The 20,564-nt window shown below is 52.3% G+C and overlaps 1 protein-coding gene across 8 annotated transcripts in view; it reads left to right on the top strand.

The window, feature by feature from the left end:
- The window catches only part of ZNF536 (zinc finger protein 536), a 378,875-nt gene that overhangs the window by 52,110 nt on the left and 306,201 nt on the right, over nt 1-20,564 (top strand). The window contains exon 2 of one of the 8 annotated variants that reach the window (XM_033128583.1): nt 3,882-4,181. The exons of the other annotated variants lie outside the window; for them this stretch is intronic. The gene's annotated coding sequence lies outside the window, so the exon portion shown is untranslated. The remainder of the gene's footprint in view (nt 1-3,881; nt 4,182-20,564) is intronic. 8 annotated transcript variants of the gene reach the window in all.

Raw genomic sequence — 20,564 nt, 5'->3', positions numbered from 1 at the left:
TGGATGATGGATAAATGGATGGGTGGATGGATGGTGGCTGGATGGATGGATGGATGAGTGGTGGATGGATAGGTGGTGGATAGATGGATGGATGATGGATGGATGATGGATAGAAGGATGGATGGATGGATGATGGATAAATGGATGGATGGATGGATGGATGGACAGATGGACAGAAGGATGGATGAATGATGGATGGATGGATGGATAGATGGGTGGAACTCTATCTTAAGCCCTAACAGAAACTTAGAATAAGAGGCCCAGTGGTCCAAATTAAATCCCACTTGTTACCATCTCCTCACTCCTTGTCTTTCCACTTTTTTTTTACATCAAGATGGTCAATTACAAGAAAGATATTTCCATTAATCTCTTTTTTTAATCCAGCTTTGAAAATAGAAAAAAAAAATACGTCTAGCACTGTGCCAGGCAGTCTCTATAAGCTGAAGCCACATGGGTGCCTTGTGGTAAAAAATATCTTTAAAATCTGCAAGGGAGCGTGCACAGATGACTGGACCAGGAGGCATGGAGGCAGAGTAGGGGAAGGTGACCTCTTTTAGAATAGGCTGTGGGCAAGGAATTTATGAGGCTCGGCCCTCCTTCCAGATGACTGGTGGTCTGTTTCCGGGGCCAGACACTATCATTTGTAGAGTATTTCATGCTCTCCTAGAGGCTCTTGTTTGTCCTCTTCACACCTGCTGTGCTTGATCTCTGTGGGACCTGTCACCACGCAGTGTGGGGTCAGCCATCTCCAGGAAGTAGGCTGCAGCGGTGAGATTCCCGAGTCCAGGCGTGAGGGGTACCTGTATATTGGAAAGCTTACTCCCAGCAATGAGGACAAAAAATCACCCCACCCTTGACTTTTCAATTATTGCACAATGGACATTGTAGCAGAACCAATAAAAAACAATAAAGAAGGGAGCGATAAATGACCTCTGACCCTGGCGACCTATCGCGAAGGTGTGGACTCTGCTACCGAGTCCCTGGGTTGGAAGCCCGGTGCCGCCACTCACTGGCTATATGGCCACGTGTGAAGGTCCTTGTCATGCCTCAGTTTTCTCATCTAAATTGGGAACGACAGTAATGACTACGTAGTAGACAGTCTATGTTGCATGTGTAAAAGAATGCTGGGCGCGAAGCAGACGTTTAATAAATGCGTGTTGCTGTTATTAGTATTTTCATTTTGCCTGTTTAGTCTTCTTTTCTCCTTTCTCCCTCTTTATTCGAGATTAAGGAAAGTGTAGGCCATCTTCAGATAATTAGCCTTTTCCCCCCAGAGCTAGGAACCCCAAGTCGTTGCCAGGCATGTGGTCCCCCCAGCACCCTGGGGACCGTGGTGAGCAAGTTCAGAGCACATCAGAAGGGTGGTGAGTCTCCTGAGTCAGCTTCCCCACCCCTCTTCCTTTGTGAAGGAGCATTGTTGACAGACCACTGGGCTTTGGGGTTTACTTGTTGTTTGGGAATGCATTCCTGGGGTGGATGCCACGTGGTCATGGTGGGTGGGGCACCCAGCTCTTAACAGGCATGGGGGGCCTTGGCTGTGCTCTCCCCCTTGCCCCCGCCCCGGGGAGGGTACCACGCAGCACATCATGGTTCAGTTCTGTATTTTTAGCCTTCACTGAAGTGTAATATTTTGCTTTTGGTTTATTATGTATGCAAGTATCTTGCTGATAAATTACATGTGTAATTGTTCCATCATCACCACTGCTAGTCAGCGATAACATATAATTAAACTCACCCTTGAAGTCACTGAACTTCCCTGCCCCTGACAAGATCACTGACCACTCCACGGAGGGGGTGTCTGAGCCATGCGGGCTCCTGTGCAGTCGGTCACCCCCCGGGCCCCCGGGGTGCACCCTGCACGGCGGGCTGCCTGTAGACAGCGGCCTGCGGCTCGGAGCCTCGTCTGTGTCTGCGTCCGTGGGTTATCGATAAAGACCTGAATGAATCCATCTCACATATCTCTTCACTTGCCTCCGAGCCCTCTTTTCACATGTGATCCCAATACTGTGCCACTCATGATCCCTTTCTGGGGGGGTGTTCCCTGCGCTGCCAGGGCCTGGTAGACTGCAGCCTCTCGGTCATGTCCAGCACACTGCCTGTTTTGGTTTTACATTAAAAACACTTTAAAAGTTTTGGTGAAATACACGTAACAGTACCTTTAGCGTCTTTACCACGTTTAAGTGCACAGTTCACACCGTCGTGCCACCATCACCACCTCCGTCTCCAGAGCTTGCTCATCTCCCCAAAATGAAATTGTGACCCCATGAAGCACTAACGCCCCTTCCCCCACCCTATGACAACCGTCATTCCATTTTCTGTCTTAATGAATTTGATGACTCTGGGTGCCTCATGTAAGTGGAACCATCCAGGGCTTTACCTTCTGGGACTGGCTTATGTCCCTTAGCATAATGTCCTCCAGGTCCGTCCCTGTGGTAGCGTGTGACCAGATGTCCTTCCTTTGTAAGGCCGAATGATGGTGTGTGTGTGTGTGTGTGTGTGTGTGTGTGTGTGTGTGTGTGTGTATTGTGCAGACTGCATTTTGTCGATCCAGTTGTCTGTCGGCGGACACCTGGGTGGCTTCTACCTCTTGGCTCTTGTGAATGACGGTGCGGTGAAGGTGGGGTACAACTATTTCTTCAAGACCCTGCTCTCAGTTCTTCTGGATAAATTCCCGAAGGTGGGGTTTCTGGGTCGTGTGGTGGTTCTGTGTTTAAGTTTTCAGGCCCCGCCACGCCTTTCTCCACAGTGGCCGAGCCGTTTCGCATTCCTGCCAACGGTCGCCAGGGTCCAGCTTCTCCACGTCCTCACCAACACTTTCTGGGTTTTTCATAGTAACCCTCCTAGTGGGTGTGAGGTGCTGTCTTACTGCTGCTGCCTGGTTTTGTATGGCCTGCATGCAAAGAATGGCTTTTCCATTTCTAAGTGATGGAAAAAAATCAAAAGAAAAATAATGCTTCACGACACATGAAAGTTACAGTCGTCCCTTGGCACCCACAGGGGATTGAGTCCAGGATGCACCACGGACACCAAAATGCACGCTGATGCTCAAACCCCTCCATAAAATGGTGTGATGTGTGCATCCAGCCTACGCATGTGCTCCCGTCCCTGAGCCTGAAGTCAGCTCCGTGTGCTCACAATACCCAGCACAATGTAAACGCTGTGTGAGAGTTGTTACACTGTGTTGTTTGAGGACTCATGACAGGAAAGTGTGTACGTGTGGGGTACTGACGGCCAGCTTAGGCCCAGCTGCATAGGAGTCGGCACCAGCCAGTGTTTTTCTTTCACACGTTTTTGATCCATCGTTAGTTGAATCTGCAGATGCGGACCCCGTGGATATAGAGGCCGGACTATAAGTGAAGTTCCAACTTCAGTGTCCATGGATGCATATAGGCACCCCGCTGGTTTCCACAAGTGTGACTGTGTTCATGCTGCAGGGGCAGACTTGGGTCGTTGGGACAGACGCTGTTCCCTGCAAAGTATTTCCCACCTGCCTGTTGGGAGCACTGGCCAGCCCCACCCCGTGGTAAGAGCTTACTGCCCTTACCGTGTTTCGTGTCCTCAGCAGCCCACTTTGCAGAAAAATGAACGGAGGCTGAGCAAAGATAACTGACCTGCCCAAGTCACGTGTCTGAAAATGGCTAAACCAGGACGCGTGTGCCTGTCCCTGGGACGCCCAGCCGTACTCTGTAAACGTGACCATCTGGACATTGCTTTTTACAGGGAGCACCTACTGGGGCTTTAGTGAGCCTGAGGTCAGGTCCTGGTTGAACATTTTGTAATTATATTAAGATGTGATGTCACTGGGAGAGGTGTGAAATCGAGGGAGAGAATAAGGTGGGAGGACATGCTAGGTGAGCTGAGCTTTCCTTCTTTCTTGACAGATGCTCCTTGACTTAATGCTGGGGTTGTGTCCTGCTGAACCCACTGCAAGTTAAAGACACCCTAATTCGAAAATGCACGTCATACTCTTACCCTACTGAACGTCATAGCTCAGCGCAGCCCACCTTACACGTGCTCAGAACACGGACGTTACCCCACAGCTGGGCAAACTCATCTCACACAAACCTGGTTCTACAACAGTGTTGAATGGCTCACGGAGTTCATTATGCGTATCACTTTCGCACCATTGTCAAGTCAAAAAATTGTTAAGTGAAACCATCGCCAGGCGGTGTAGTCTGTCTGTAAGTTCCGAGTTCCGTGCCCTGTGTGCTTGGCAGGGGGAGGCCAGCTCTGCTAAGAAGGGCACCATTCAGGATGTCTGCCGGTCTGTGTGCACGGCATTCGCTCAGGATTGCAAGGAAAGCTAAGCCAGTAGATAACTTCTTCTTGCATGAAAACAGTGAATTAGTTCCCTAGCCCAGGGGGAAGAAATTGAGGGTATAGCAGAGAATGTGTCGATAGAGTCTTTCCTCTCCATTCTTTTGATCACACAGTATTTGGGTTGAATCCTAGCATACGTGTATTTGGCCAGCCCCAAATTTCTTTTTCCCAACATGGAGGTTCTGCTCCCCTGTTTCCCAGAGACTGTCTTGGGCTCCCCTTTGCCTCTTGGGCGCAGATGGTCAGCAGTTGTAAACGAGAGGCTGGGCCGTTGTCTCTCTCTGCCAGCTGCCCTCCACGCCACACTCTCAGTCTACCAGGATGTGTGGACCTGGTGCCAGGATGGTCCTCCACATGGAGGACAGAGGGTGCACAGTCATTTGTTCTTCTTCAATGGAGAGAAAAGTCTTTGATGACTTTGCATACTTGTGTGCGTTATGGAAATCATCCATCCATCCACTATTTAGGGGGCATCGTGGGGCTCCCGGGAACGGTCGGTCTGAGTCTGTCTCAAGCAGAGATGCGGTTCTCTTTGTATGTCGGGGGATGTGTGACATTTCCCCCAAGAACTACTGTATGTCAACAGCAGGCTTTGAGCGGGCGCAGCGTGAATTGCAGTGGTGTTTTTCATGAGCTTTTGGCTGTGGTTTCAGTCCGGCAGAGCTGGACTCCTACCCTTACAGTTTTCTGGCTCAATTCATTTTGCACAAAGGAAAGTATGATAATCAGAGCTGTGGGATGATAATGTGGTCGCACGTGAGCACATGGCAAGAAAGGCAGCCATGACTTTGGGGTTTGAATTTCATCCTTGAAAATTTGCAGGGGTGCCTCAAGTGAGGGTCCTGCACCCAGTGGGCATTTGGGAAACGCTCACGGAATGAATTGTTCTGAGAATTGTTTTGTGCCTGAGAATAAGTGGGAGACAGTTCGGGATGGGGCCCAAGAATTTGAATTTCTAGAGGTTCCGAGGCAATGTCCACGCTGCTGGTCCACTCACAGCACTTGCAGACCCACTGGTCCCGTGTAATCAACTGAGCTGATGGTCACGGCACAGACCACGTGGGAGTGGGTGCTGGAGCCTCCGGGAGCCCCCTCCCGCCCCCGCCCTGGGTGGCTCTGTGCGCCTGTTTCACACAGTGAATCTCCTCGGTAAGCTTTCATCTGAAAAAGATTCGTGGGTAGAAAAGGTTTGCAAACCTCTGAAGGAAAGGCAGGACTTTTCATCATGGGGGTGGTGAAATATTCCTTGGCCATCTTTGTAGGCAGACACTGATGCTGCCCTCTCCCACGGTAAGTGTTTCACAGCTCACACTCACTGGGGGGCCGGGCCGGGTGTGGGGCGGGGTGGCGGGCAGTGAAGTCAAACTTGGGCAGCTGGTGGTGCTTACTGACTGTTTACCAATGCCAGGCACCGTCCTCATTTGTATGCATGACCTCATTTAATTCTTGTAACGACCGCATGAAATAAGTACTTCTTTATCCCAGTTTGTGTGTATCCCAAGTATTTGAAGCTGCCTCCCAGATGAAGACCGTGTAGGTGAAAATGGTGGTCATTTATTTGGAAGGGGAGTGAGAACTGGCCATGGAGTGTGATGGCTAAGACTTGGCCGGCTAGGTGTTTTGGGAGGAGAGCCGCTTAAAGCCCCGTAAGCCCTGTGTGCCGAGGTGCCCACTGCCCACTGCCCAGGTGATGGGCCTGGGCCAGGTCACAGAGCTCAGGGCCCCTCACTGCCCAGAGCTGCTGGCCCCTTGGAAGAGTCACAGTGGCTGTCCTTGGTCAAAGTCCCAGGTGGCCAGGCCTCGTGGGGAATCCGCCAGGGTACTTCCTGTTGGGTGAGGGCCTCCTCCTTCAGCTCTGGATTGTGCAGAAATGTCTGGAGGAGGGTCTGGGGACCAGCCAGGGAGAGGGCTGGGCGGGTCGCTCCAGGTCCCGCCTCTGTGGTGGCCGTTTCTAACTGAAGAGTGCTGGCTGGGCCAGTGCTCAGCTTGCTCTCTGCCCCTGAACAATCAGGGACGTGTCCAACACAGCAGGTTCTCGATGACATTGTGTTCTAGCTAGTTCTTGTCCCGGTTCACCTGGTGTGCTGGCGTGGGTCAGAGGTTGGGGGAAGGGAAGCACACAGGGACACGTGCTCTTCCAAGTAACATCTGGGCCCTTTGCGGGGGAGGGGCTGCAGCAGCCTTAGCCCTCATTTGAGCCACCTGCTGTCATGCTTGCGCTTGCACTGAGCTCCCTCCATGTGACTCGGCCTAAGAGTTTAGAACTGGTGTCTGCAAACGGAGAGAAGGCAGGGGAGCAAAGCTCACTGGTGAGTGGTGGGAGGTGCCCAGCTGCCAGGCACGAGGCCCCAGCCAGGGAAGACCCTCCCAGGAGCCATCCCTCTGCTGCTCCCCGGGCTTCAGATGCGGAGACCCTCCCGAAGACACTTGGAAAATCGTCCCGAAGCTCAGAACAACGTCAAGCCGGGCCCGTTCCCTTCAGTTTGTGGGCGTTCCACCTTCGGCTTACGGTGAGATGGGTGTAATGAAAGGCTGGTTTGGAGACCCGGCTGGGATGGTGTCGGGCACCTTATAACACAAAGATGCTCTGATAGCGTCTCCTCATGAGCCCGGCCAAGGTATTCGTGGGGAAGTTTATGTCCATTTGAACCGAGTTTCTCCATAAGTGCTTTTCTTAATAGAACACATTTAACCTCAAGCTGCTGCTTTTGTGAACTCTTGAGGGTTTTATGACTGAACTTTAAAGACATGGTTCAGTTCAGGTGGCTGACATGTTCTGGAATGGAGCTGCGTCTGGTGAGAGAGGAGACGAACCTTCCCCCACAGAGACCCACGGGCCACTCGCCACGGTGGGGCAGCACCCTGTCTCTTCTGCACAGGGTGCAGCTGAAGGCTTAGACGGACGAGCAGGCAGTATTTCAGGATTTGTGCCGAGGATGGTCGCTCAGGTAAAGCAGTGGCACGGACTGCGGTGACATGCACCCCCAGGCAACCCTCTGTCCAGGTGCTGAGTCTGTGCTCTGCTCCAGACACACACTCACACACACACGCTCACACACACTCACACACTCACTCCCACACACACTCACACACGCTCACACTCAATCACACATACACACACTCACACTCAACTCAACACACATGTGCTCACACATACACACACTGACACACACATTCACACACACACGCGCTCACATACACTCACACACTCACTCCCACACACACTCACACACGCTCACACTCAATCACACATACACACACTCACACTCACACTCAACACACACGTGCTCACACACACACACACGCTCACACACACACACTCACACACACATACGCACACGCACGGCACAGGAGCTCTGGGGCCAGGCACAGGACTCCACGCAGACCTCATGCCCACCACTGGGCATGGGTCCTCCCAGCACCCCTTCCCCTTAGCATCATGGGTAATTTTCAACCCCCATCGAGAACCTAAGACGCACGGCCACACTGAGTCAAGCCCAACGCCTCTGGCCAGAGGAGCCACGCCCAGGGGTCCCACTGTGGGTCACACCTGCATCACTGGCTGTGCTCACCCTTCACCTTGTCATCCAGCATCCAGAGCAGAGAGGCCGAGCGCTGGGTGGGGCCCAGAGTGTGCCGTGGGCCCTTCCTGTCTCGTGCAGTGTCTCACAGGGAGGGTGTGTGCAGGTCAGGCTGAGCTCTGCCCCCCATCCCGCCTCCAGTGCCTGGATCACAGTTCTCTTGATGGTCGTTTCAATGAGAATTCCCTAATGCTGGGACCTTGATACTGTAACTGAGGGAGAACAGTTTGCCGACTCTTTCATCCTGCTTCACCCCAAAGGACTCATACTCTGAGAGACTTGGGACAGGGCACATACCACCGTTGGGGTTTCGGAGTCCCTGGGAGAACCTGGTTACCGTGCAGGGTCTCTGGCCCAGCCAGACCTGGAGGCGTGCTGGTCTGGGAAAGGGCCTGGTGGTCTCCATTTCTCACTAGTTGTTTTCTCAGTGTGGGTATCCTGGGACTGACTGTATTAACACTGAGCCTTCCTTTTAGTGGGGGGTGGGGGGGGGAATGCCCCAGCCTGGACTTCAGAGGACTAGATTCTAGTAGCGTCTTTCTTGCTTCTCAGCTGAGGGACTTTGGGTCAAACATTTTGAGTTCCTGGACCTCAATTTTCTCAACAATAAAAAGAGAAATTAGGTCTATATGATTCCTAAGAGTCCCTCCAATTCTGAAGTTCTAGCACATTAAAAACAATCTGCATTTTTGGCCTGGCAAATTGCATTTTCCCCTGAAGGGGCCTGGAAAAGAGAGTCTGCCGCGTGAGTCTTGGGCTTGGCGGTGTGCGGCCAAGGTCAGAAAGGCGGCCTCTGTGAGAGAACCGCTTGTATTTACCGAATCGCTGACTTTAATTGGCCTGGATGCTCCCTTGATAAAAAAAATGATAATCCTCTGTAAATTACGAATACCTTGAAATTCACAAATTCTATCACTTTTGTGATTGGCAACATGAAATGGCAGCAGCTCATTTAAATGAGCAACATCTGGACATTATTATTTTTAGGGATTTCTCATCTGTTGATTTAGAAATCTGGGGCCTTTATGAATGTTGCATGAATATTCTTTTATATTCCCATCTACCGTCAAGACACAAAGAAATAGCCAAAAAATACTATCCAGTGATTCTTTGATGCAGTGCATGTGTTTTTAAACAACAAATCCATTGTGAATGAGGGAAGACATAAGACGGGCTGCCTGGGAGGGTAGGTGGGGGCGGCAGCTTGCCCTCGGAGGGGCCAGACGAACCGGACTATTCAAAGCCACAGTAGAAAGAAGGGTTTGATTTTATATATAGTACTGCAATGTTTTAAAATAATGTAATTTTGGACTGATGATATCAGAATACAGTATTCACCATTTCTCAGAATAATCCAATTTAGAACAATGCGTTGTGAGCAGGTTTGGTAAAAATAGATCTATCACCGCCTGGTATAAGATAATGCATTAATTTTTATGAGTGAGTTATGAAGATGTACAACTCGGTTAAGAGTTAGGATAAACATAATATTCCTTAATTAATCCATTATGCCATGGTACACATGTGCCATTTTTATTACCTTAAAAATGAAAAATGTCAAAAAAGGAAATTGCTGCTTTTTTATATCAAAAAAGCCTTTTTTGAAAAATCATAAAATGTCTACTCTAATTCTCCATATAATACTAATGAGCTTAACAAGCCATCTCTGTGCACCGTTTAGGATGAAAGGGCATGAGTTTCTGGCAGTCAAATTCCAGGACTTTCTTAGCTGAGGCAAAACCCTTTCAGCACCAAGGATCGGAAATGGCATTTGTGATTAGAAGCGTTATTAATCGCTGTTTGTTATTGACGTAGTCGAGTTTGAGAAATTCCTACCACACCCTCCCTGCATGTGCTAGATCTTCGGGCTGCATAGGCCACGGGCGTCTGCGGGGTCCTGGCCGGCTGAACCTGTTGTCCAGCGGCCCGAGTGAGCAGCGGGGCTCCGACACGCACACGGCCTGTTTGACACCACGTTCCATTTCCTCAAGCCCCTCGGAATCCTCTATGTTTATTTTCCAGCTCTCCAGTCTCTCTGCTCTCCAAGCAGCGTCCCTTTCCTCTGTGTGTCAGTGTCATCTGCCCGCTGATTCTTTTGTCTCGGCACCGAACGGGCCGTTGGCAGGCACAGTGGCGGGCACCTTTGGCACCGCCGGCCTTGTTACGGAAAAGAATTGCCCGGTGGGTTGGGGAGATGGCCAACAGCGGGCTGGAATCATGAAGCTGAAAGTAATATTGCCGACTGGAGGTCATTTTTCCCAACTGAGGGCAATAGTGTGCCTCTATAAACTGCACACTGCAGTCAGTATATGTTTTATTAAACCATTTAAGGAACTTGGGAGCCATTTCATTTAAACTTCCTGCGTGGCGTAGCTCAGGGCCGCACTCAGAGCCGCTCACAAAAGAGTTCTGGAATAACTTACAGAAACCGCCTGAATGCCCAGCAGGGCGCACACAGCAGGGAGCCCGGCCGGGCTGGACCCAGTACTCGTAGGATGCCTGGACACGAGTCCACGAGCGTGAGCGTGCGTGCCTGCACACATGCACATGTCTGTGTGTGTGCCTTCCAGCCCAGCTCCACCACTAACCAGTTCCGTGACCGTGGGCAAAGCTCTTCGCCTCTCTAGGGCTGTTTCTACTACTGCAAAGTAGGGGTGTTGGATTCCAATTCAGAGGCAGGGACCCTTCCAGATCAGGGACTCCCCAAAATACTGGGGAGGTGGGATCCCTGGTACTGTGGTGCTGGCACTCCCCATCAGGCCCCCAGTCGTCACATTGAGCTTGCCTTTCTTCCGGGAGACATTCTGGCTGTGACATTTTGATAGGCCCTGGGGACGGACCCTGGCCCAGTGGCGATGTGTGGGTTCTCAGCAGGGTGAGTAGCAAGGCACCTGAGTTCTCACACCAGACAGAACGAGCCTCTGCTGATGGTGCTTTTGGGTGTGAGGACATGAGGAGCTGAGGGGAGTGTGTGCTGGGATCAGTGCTGGGCCCAGGGCCATGCTGGTGCGGCTGGGAGCACCTCTCCGCCCTCCAAGCCTCAGTTCTCCTGTCTGTGAAATGGGGTGGCCGTGATGGGGGTGGTGCTGCTGCCATTCCCACCCCCACCTGCGAAGGTCCAGTGACTGGGCCTTGAAAGCTGGGAGGTGTCCCACGAACAGTGGTTTTATCATTATCAATAACTTTGTGATTATGATGAGGCCCCAGGTCGTCCCTGAGTTGCACACCTGTGAATTCTGCAGTCAGGAAGACAGCAGGCGAGATGTGCTTTATCTTGCAAAGGAATGGGCAGGAGGGAGTTGGGGCTTTCTCAGCCCTAACCGGTGGTCTTCAGTAGGTGGCCTTAATTCTGCCAAGTTACATAACCAAATCTTTTGTCTAATTGGTAACTATATTTAGGAGGTAGAGAAATATGTGAGCTATTCGTTTCGATTAAATTTTTTATTATACACTCTGCATTTGGATTGACAACTATTAATATTAAAGAGCTTGGCCAAATTGAAATTTGTATTGCTGGAGAGACTTAAATATAATGTATGATGCTGAGGAAAAAAGAAGCCCAGGGACTGTGGGAATTACCAGGCTGGGTGCAGACAGGTCCGGATCAGGTGCTGTGTGTGCTGGAGAGAACCCCGCCACCGCTGCTGGTGCACAGAGGGGCAGGAGGGGCTCTGCAAAGCCGGGACTCCAGGTGCTTTCATGGAGATGAAGCTACGGAAAGACGGGGAACACGTATGAGCACATGATATAGGAAACTGTTTGCGTATAGTCCTTTCTCCGTCACTGGTAAGGAGGTTTGGGGATAAAGCAAAGGAAGTCATTCTAAAACAGGAAGTGTAGTGACGCCATGAGAGGGCCTGGCTTCTTCCGCAGGCCCGAAGCAGATGAGCTGGATGTCCTCAAGTCCTCAGGAGGTTGAAGGCTCTGTCTGTCCAGTAGGAGGGAGGACCCAAGGCCATGGCCAGGCAGGGACTTCCCGCTCTCACTGCTGCCGGCAGGCCTGGGGCTCAGACCCGGGGTTCTGTCCCTTCTAACCATGCAGCTCCATTCCTCCTCATGGTGCCTGTGGCTGGATTGTCACACGCAGGAGCCTATAGCTGGGCACAAAGACCTGGCAGGTGTGCAGAGCCCCGGGTTCAGAGGGGGAAGTGAGAGTCTGGGTTCACACAGTATCAGAGCGACAGACGTGGGACTGGATATCAGCTCTGGAACTCAGTCTGTGGACAGTGAAGGGCAACTGTCCTCCTTTGGAGCCGACAGCTTTATGGAGCTGGTGGTGAGGCCACAGCCCACAAGCCACCTGCTCGGGACCCCTGTTGGCTGATCCCCACTCACCCCGGGCACCGCCCCCTCCACCTTCCATGGGTCCTCTTGCCTGGAAGGGCTCTCTGTCGGGAGGGTTCACACCGTCCCCAGGCTTCAGGTGAGCTCCCCAATAGCTCAGGCTGCACGCTGTCCCTTGCAGTGCCCCTCACTATGCCCACGAGCTTGACCTGTCTGCACATTGTCCCCAAGGGCAAGGCGTGCTCCCCTCCCCTTGCCCAGACCCCTAGGGCCTGCACACACAGCAAAGGAGAGAAATGGCGACTTCAGACGCGGTGCTGTAGTCCCTTCGTTCATACCTTTCCCCCACCGGACTACACTTTGTTTGACCTGTGATTTTTACATAATGTTCCCCAACATTGGTGGTTCTCAGTCAGTGGACTTTACGACATGTGAGGTTTTCGCCTGCAGACATTTTGGCTCCAGACACTTTGGTTATGTGTCATTTGAAACACCCAGGAGCTCCAGGTTGGGAGATGGTTTTCTGAGGCCCAGCTGTTTGTCCCGGGCCTGCTGGGAAGGGGTCAGGGAGTACCACGTGTGTTCTCCCTGCCTTCAGCCTGCTCGGAGGGCAGGACCCCGTCCTTGTCATGCCCGCCCCTGGCCGTTAGCTCAGGGGCTGGCACATCTGTGCCCGTGGTGGGTCCCTGGGATGAAGCGACGGGTGCAGGCTGGCGGTGGGGGTGTACCCCAGGACAGCTTCGCAGGGGTTTCTTTGTCACTAAGTTTCTGTGGTCTGCTAGGTTCCTAGTTTCTCTGGATACCAGAGAGCCTGACGGTTGTCTAAAAAAAGAGAGTCTAGTTACCTGTTTGTGACACACACATGCACAGCCAGGTACACTTACGTCCTCGGGCCCCTCGGCCCACACAGCCACCGCTGCTTCCCGAGGCCAGCAGTGGCGACCCTGCCTGGGGCTCCCTCTCACCTCTGGGGTCAATGCTGGTGGAAGCTGCTGGATGGACACAGCCCCATGCCTGGGTGGCACGGCCAGCGGAAGCCCCGCTAAGCGCCCGGAGCCCCCAGTGCCCAGTGGGTGCGGCCGAGGCCCGGCTGCCCTCCGTCAGCTCACTCCACACTGTCCCTCACTCTCCGCTGCTCCTCCAGCCCCCTGACCACTTTCAGGGTCACCTCCCACAGGGACCCCTGCTCGTGCATCTCCGTCTCAGGGCTTCTTCTCAGGGCAGCCAGCCGCACAGGCTGTTTGGCAGTGCCTTGCAGCTTCCTGCAGAAACCGGGGCACATGCTGGTAACAGCCTGGCCCGAGGAGTCCAGGAGCAAAGGCTCGTGTGTGTCTGCCCCTCAGGGAGAGAGACCCTCCATCCCAGGAGGGCTGCGGGGCCTTTGGGGGTCCTGGCTGTCCCTTACCTCTGGGTCGAAAACACCGCTTGGGACAGAAGTCTCTGGACTCAACGCATTTGTTTTTCTGAAGCTCTGCAGATTCTCATCAGAGGCTGAGAAAAGAGCCCGCAGGCGAGGGCAAGGCCTGAGGCCCGGAAGGCGGGAGCCAGGGAGGCCGCACTTCCTTCCTGCTGGGCCTCCGTTTCCCCAGATGAGATGGGCAGTGTGAACTCCCCGCCTCCGCAGGGACTGTGGCTGGGGACGGAGACTCTGCAGAGGGGCCGGTGCAGCAGCAGGGGTTCCAAGGAAAGGGAGCCCACGTCTGGCCATTTGGAGGGCTCCCCCGGGAGGGGACGGTCAGGGACCAAGGTGGGCGTCAGGACACGATGGCTGGTCTTCAGGCAGGAGGGGCTGGTGGGAGCGGACAGAGGCCTGTGCCATCCAGTGCCCTCCCTCGCTTTTCCCACCACAGCGCGAGGCCTGGGCCAGGCGCAGAGTAGGGCCACTCAGCACATTCATTGATTCCATGTGACGGAGGGTCACATCGGTTTCTTTCCCTCCAAATTTTAATGTCAGGTTCATTTATCATGCTGACTACGACTGACAAATGCTCACATTTTTCACCCATTTACTCATTTGCTCGTGAAATGTGTGTTGAGTCATTGGCCTTATTGGCAGTTCTAAGGCTACACTCCTTTTTTCCAAAGGTCAGTGGCTTGCTAGCTGCCCAGGCCAGCCTGGGCACTCCCTGGGGAGGCTCGTAACGAGACGCTCACGGGCAGGGCTCAGACCTCAGTGCTGAGCTTCTCTCCTCTCCCGTTGTCCTGAGCACACACTGGTGCCCCGCGACTCGTGTGCCCTGTGTTGATGGCACCCCACTTCTGGCTCAGTGTCTGAGCCCTGTCACCCCACAGCAGCATGGCTGTGTTCCCTCTGCCGATTCAGTTCAAGTTCAGATCCAAAGACCCATGAGAATCAGAACGGGCGTGTATGTTTGCTCTGTGAGGCTCCGAACATGAATATTTTGATGGACATACGGGGACTCTCAGGGGTGTGGGGGGCACCCCGAGACCGGAACGCCTGTGAGCTTGCTTTTGGCCTTTGCCTAAAAGTGTACAAGTTCCAAAGTGGTTTTTAAACCCTGATTTTTACTTGGAAAATTGGGAAAGTGGTTATGAGTTTGTGTTACAAAGAAGAGGAGAATGTTCTGGAAAATTCAGTAAAGTTGCTTCGAAGTGCAGAGATCTGTCGTCTGGTGTGTTGTTTTATGGTAACTTTCTCTATGCAGCTGTGCTGCAAAACTCACATTTCTGTGTGGAACACTCAATGAAATATGAATGTGCTTTTTACAATTTAGTACTTTTAATAAAGGATTTGTGAGCAAAAAGCTTAAGTACAAGAATCACAAAACATATAGATAAAAATATAGCCATAATCACACATCAAATCACAGAAAATTCATTACGTAAAGAACATCAGTAATTGAGAGAAGTTGAGAGAACCGACAGAAAAATAATATATATGCCCAGAACTCTGAAGGCATGAATCCTTTTAGCTGGGCTCAGGGCTTCTGAGTTCTCTAGGGGGGGGTGTTTTATTACAGCGGATGCTTTACTTAGAAGGATGTAATTTATTATCATTGGATTCACATGCAACATGAATCTGAATTTGGGTTTCTGGGAGAAGTTTACAATTAGTCCCCTCATATATATTTATGGCTTTGAAAAACACTTGATGTTAAAATAATTTAAATGCCTTACCTATTTTTTGACTGATCTATGAAATATTGCCTTTTTTTTAAAAAAAAAAAAAAACCCAACCAAACGAAAACCAAAAAACAACAAGCCACTGCTGAGTGAAGCATGGCTGTCGTGTCCGGGGGATGCCGTGCCCATGGCCGGAGGGTGCCGGAAAAAGGTACAGCTACCCACACCCTCAGGTGCACGAGGCTTCCCTCCATGAGGGGCCCTTCCACTTTTCTACTTTCCCATTATTGCCTCTGTGGAAACTTCCCCTGGGCCCTCAGAGCAGACGGTGAGGAGAGGACTAACAGAGGATCCATTAGGAAGGTGTACCTTTCTTCCCTCCTTCTTTCCTCACTACCCGCTGAGCTAAGCGTCCCTCGCCCTGTCAGTGGGGAGCCCCCTTCTGCACATTCCATTCCTTCATAACATTTAGGGGTTGTCAGCAGGCTGTGGTCTCCAGAGCTTCCCCTTTTCTATTAAAATACGGTAAGAACTTGATTATGTGTTTCAGTATTTCTCAGCCTGACCCACAAGTAAGGCTGGCGACAATGATTTAGTTATTGGCTCGTGTTTGCTGCCAATGCAGGGAGCTGGTGGGGCCTGACATTTCCTCCTCACTGTGCTGAAGCTTTTAGCGAGTTGCTCTTCGTACCCAGGAAGCCGCAGGACTTGGCCTCCCCTTGCAGATGGGTGACACATCCCTTTAACACGGGCATGCTCCCCTAACCTTCCTGGGTGGCTTTCTATGACTTAAACACAGTAATTGGCATGGAGGTCTGAGCTTTACTTTATGATATTAAATCATTCTTTTCTAGAAACAAATCTGCAAAGCATACCATTCATTATGCGCAGGCCTGTATTAACACGGGCTCTGGCTGACGGACAGCGGCGTCCGGGAGGACTTGCGTGGCACATCTCGGGGGGCGCCCACCGTCCCCTGTGGAGCTGGGTGCCAGGACCCAGAGATACAGGTGTTTGATTTTTCTCCAACAGCGTGGTGCGTAAAGGGTTATGTTACCCTGAAAATGCTCAAAACGTGGACTGAGATGAACTTGACTTCTGTGGACTTATTTTGGGGGGATTTGGCGATCTCTCCATGTAATCTGGTGAATTTTTTTTCATATGAGCCATGCTTTTCTTGAAACAAAGAGGATTATCAATCATAAGTTCTGAAGACTGAAATGGGGAGGGAGAAAGCTTTAGAAAGAGAAGATTTTTTTTTAAGGGACTTGCAAAGCTGGTACCCAAGTCTAGCTGGGGAGGAGTTCTGACGTTGGTACTATCTTGGTTCTCTTGCTGCCTGGTGGGGAGGGGGCACTGGGACTTCTTAGGCCCCGAGCGTCCCCATCTGTTAAATGAGAGCTAACTACAGACCAGGTCAGCTGCCGCAGGGTGTGATAGGAAAGTCTTTGAGAGTTCTTAGGGTCACTCCTCTCCATACAGCGCGGGGGGGGGGGACCCGGAAGTCTCTCTGTGGTCGTAACAGGGCTCAGACTGGGCCGAGTGCTCTCCCTGGACTCCTGGCAGCCCGTCCGTCCCTTGGGCAGCTTTGTTCCACACCATTTTCCCATGACTCCCCGGGGAGGGCGCTGTGAGGTGGGATTGTGGAGGTGAGGCCAGCGTGGGCGAGGGCTCCTGAGACGGCTCACAGGGCGCTCCAGTTACACCCCATTCACGCACTGCTCACACGCCACCCCCACCGCTCCCCCTGCCCGACTTGCCACGTCCACCGGCCTGGCATGGATGAGCTTGGAGAAGAAGGGTCCTCAGACAAGTAGGAGAGTTTCTCACCCTGGTTGAAGGATAAAGTTCTGGACGAGACAACAAGGAACCCTTCAGGGCACAAGAGCAGAAATCAAAACCAACAGAAAACTGAAAATGCAGAGTGGAGAGGAGGCAGTAGAGCAGAGCGAGTCAGAGTGTTCGCTTAGTCTCTCCGACCACTCTGGGTTGTCTCAGGAACACATGTGAGCCGTCGGAACGGGCAGGGGGCAGCCAAACTTCCGGGCGGCCGAGAGAGCCCTGCATATCCGACGGGTAACGCATGGCCAAGCGCGCAGTGGCTTCCGTGTCTAAAAACGACTTGGTTAATATGTAGGTCACAGTACTGTACCGTCTGGTTACTGCACGTCGCCTCACATAACTGTTTGTGGAGTATTAAATGGTTTTGCTGCCTCAGCACACTTTTTAACGGGTATTTTTCACACACTTGTGCTGCTGAAAAGGCGCAGTGCTGCAGCAAAAATCAATTTATCTTTCCCTCTGCTACGTGTGTATTGTGACTTCTCGTAGTGTTTTCCCGTTTGATTAATTGATATTCTTTGTGTTGGAAACCATTTGTAACACCGCTGTCCAACTCGGATGCTTTAAAAACTTTCATAAGAACACTCGTTATTTATGTGGGACCTCCTCGTGACAAAGTACAATAGCGCGATACAGAAAGAAAAATTGGATCAGGAAGCTTTGGGCTTATAAGTTTATTAAGGGTGGAATCGTGTTTTCGTTCACGTCTCTGCCCGTTTCAGCCTCCACGTCACAACGTAGGGCGGCGTCAATGGGCTTTGCTCAAAAAGTTCAGTGATGGGAGTTGTTCCTTCTTTGGCCTTTTATGGCTGGTCATCTTCTGGGGAGGGGTCAGGGCTTCTGGCTCCTGTTCAGATGGGGAAAGTGAGGGGGGGGCTGTAAGGAGCGGGGAAGGTCAGAGGCCACACCATCCAGACCCTGGGAGCTGGGGTGCAGGAAGGGTGTCGCTGTGCCCATGGCGCTCCCGGGCCCGGCCTCGCCCAGCGGCCTGACGCTTTTCCAGTAACGTGCCTGTGTGCGTTTCTCACGGCTCGGGTCTTTCTGTGGCTGTTATTAATATCTATTTTTAGAGTGAAGAATGTGGTGGATGAAGGTCCGTGAGCCCCACGTTACAAAAGCAGAACAACACTGTTGCTTCCCCATTTCATTGTAAAGTTTCTTTGACCCCGTGGTTTGTTTCCAAACACTCAAGTTATTCGTTCTGCTGTATTCTTAAACGGGGGTTGTTTTTCTCCCTTTCAGAAAATGAGCACAGATGGTGATGGATTTTTCAAGTGCTGACATCCCTGCTTGAGAAAATGTTCCCACCTTCTTTGTGCCGAGCAAGTCAGGCAAACTAACGTGATGATGCCATCGGCGGCCTCGTGCAGACAGGCAGAATTGATTGACAGGGGGAGATTTAACAGAAACCGCACACGCTTTCAGTGCCTTCAGTTTCTTAATGATGTTTATTTGTTGGATATTAGCAGCGGCAGGAATTTCATTTAAGGCGAAAAGGGGGGGAAGGAGACGGGCAAGCAGAGGGAACTTGTTCCAGGCTGGCAGGTCGGAAGGAGATTTACCGCTCTGCTAGCGTCTCCTCAGAACCATTTGTAGCCGCTCCTGGGAGCCAGCGCTGGGGCCGCGGCTGTCAGCGGCTCGCTCGCCAGGCTCAGACCATTGCTTCTGTTTGCGTGACTAAATGCAGACAATTAAAGCCCAGGCGTCCGTCCTCCGTGAACTCATTGTTAGCCAGGGTTCAAGTACTCGGATAATGGGCCACAGGGAGGCTCTGCTGGCTGCGGGCAGCGGCCGGGCTCCTGGGCACAGCCCGGTCCTCCAAGCCCGAGGCCACATGGCTTCAGGTTGGTTTCTTCGCCCACGTGTTGGGTAGAGCAGACACGACATGCTTTGCCCTGGCCTGGGAATCTGTCCCGTGAGGCTCCCTCACTTCCTGGGGCTGGAAGTAACAGGCTCGGGGACCCCTCTGTGCAGGGGGTGGTCACCCCACTGCTGATCACAGTCTGTGTCCTGTCGTGAGGGGCCTTCCTGAGCTCCCTGAGGCCCAGTCCATCTTTCCGATGTTGGCAGGGGCGGGGTGGCCAGGAGCCCACGTGTCCCTGAGCCGCAGATGGCGGCTCTTCATACTGGGACCGATAGAGCAGCCCTGCACCCCAAAAACTTGAGGGCCCCCTTCTCCACCCCTGTGTGCAGCTCAGAGGAGCGTGAGCAGGGAGGGCGGGGGGCTCCCACCCACATCTGCTTCGTCCCCTGGGCAATCGCTGATGTTTTACCCAAAGCATCAGGTTTTTTCAAATATTTTTTTTCTCGGCGTTTCGGTGTCCACACTGTTGTGGTGCCCTGAGCAGGATGCCTCGCACTTAATTACTCCCCTTTCAGAGTCGGTTTCTTGGCCATGGCCGTGCCCTTCTGTTAGTTGTTTCATATTTTCTTTGAAGCATCTCTCTCCTCTCTTGTCCTCTCCTCTCTTCTGTTCTCCTCTCCTCTCCCCCCTCTCTCTCTTTCTCTCCTCTCTCTCTCTCTCTCTCTCTCTCTGCCAGTCTCTCCCCCACTGTCAGCCCCACCCTAATAGTGTCTCTGAGACCCTGGGTTTCAGAAGCAGTGAGACAGGAGCAGTTTTCCCTGAGACACATGAAGGTAAATGCATAATTGTTCAAGTTTTTAAAAGTGAGCCCACTTCTCACACTGGTGCCGGCCCCAGGCTTTGGAACAACTGGTTCTGCTTGCTGGTGCTATCGTGCAGGTGGAGAACGGAGGCACCTGAGAGAGGATGGCCCTGCCTGCCCTGGGACGTGTGCGTGGCCCTGACAGTGCGTGGTGTGTCCGTGTATTGCTGGAAGGGAGAGCAGGGCTGCCCCACTTTCCCACAGAAAGTTCGTCCCTGGATAGAACAGTGTTCTGACCTCTGCCCTTCCTCCACCCTTCCCTGCAGGACCTTCAGCCCCCACCCCCACCCCCACCCCCAGGCTCCTCGCATATTTTTTCTACTTAAGTCAGGTCTGCGGAGTGTCTACAAAAGTGCTGGTTTACTTTTCGTATGAAACTAGTTTAAAATAAAAAATAATAAAATGTAAGAAATATTTTCTGTCTTTGATAATTCCCGTTGTCACCTGAGTGAGGACATGCAGCGTAAAGACCCAGCGTGGAGGGACACGTGGAGCCCTGCTGCTCCTGGCCAGAATGAGGCGGTGTGTGTGGTGTCCGGATGGGGCCCAGGCTGCCCGTTCACTGGGGTCACAGCCCTGACACCAGGAGCCGTGGTCCTCACGATGCCCACGTGACCTTGGAAGTCACCCTCCCCCTGGGACTCAGTTTCCTTCTTTGTGCAATGGGGACAGTAGCGCTGTCCTCATCCCTTCACAGGTCTGAGCCTCGCCAGTCCCCAGGGCTTCTGATGGCACACTTTCCAGACCTTTCTCCTTCTTGCCAAAGGAAACGGCTGGAGCCTGCTAG

Source organism: Rhinolophus ferrumequinum, chromosome 15 (genome assembly GCF_004115265.2).
Source record: "Rhinolophus ferrumequinum isolate MPI-CBG mRhiFer1 chromosome 15, mRhiFer1_v1.p, whole genome shotgun sequence".
Classification (NCBI taxonomy): domain Eukaryota; kingdom Metazoa; phylum Chordata; class Mammalia; order Chiroptera; family Rhinolophidae; genus Rhinolophus; species Rhinolophus ferrumequinum.
This window is presented reverse-complemented; position numbering and strand designations above follow the sequence as displayed.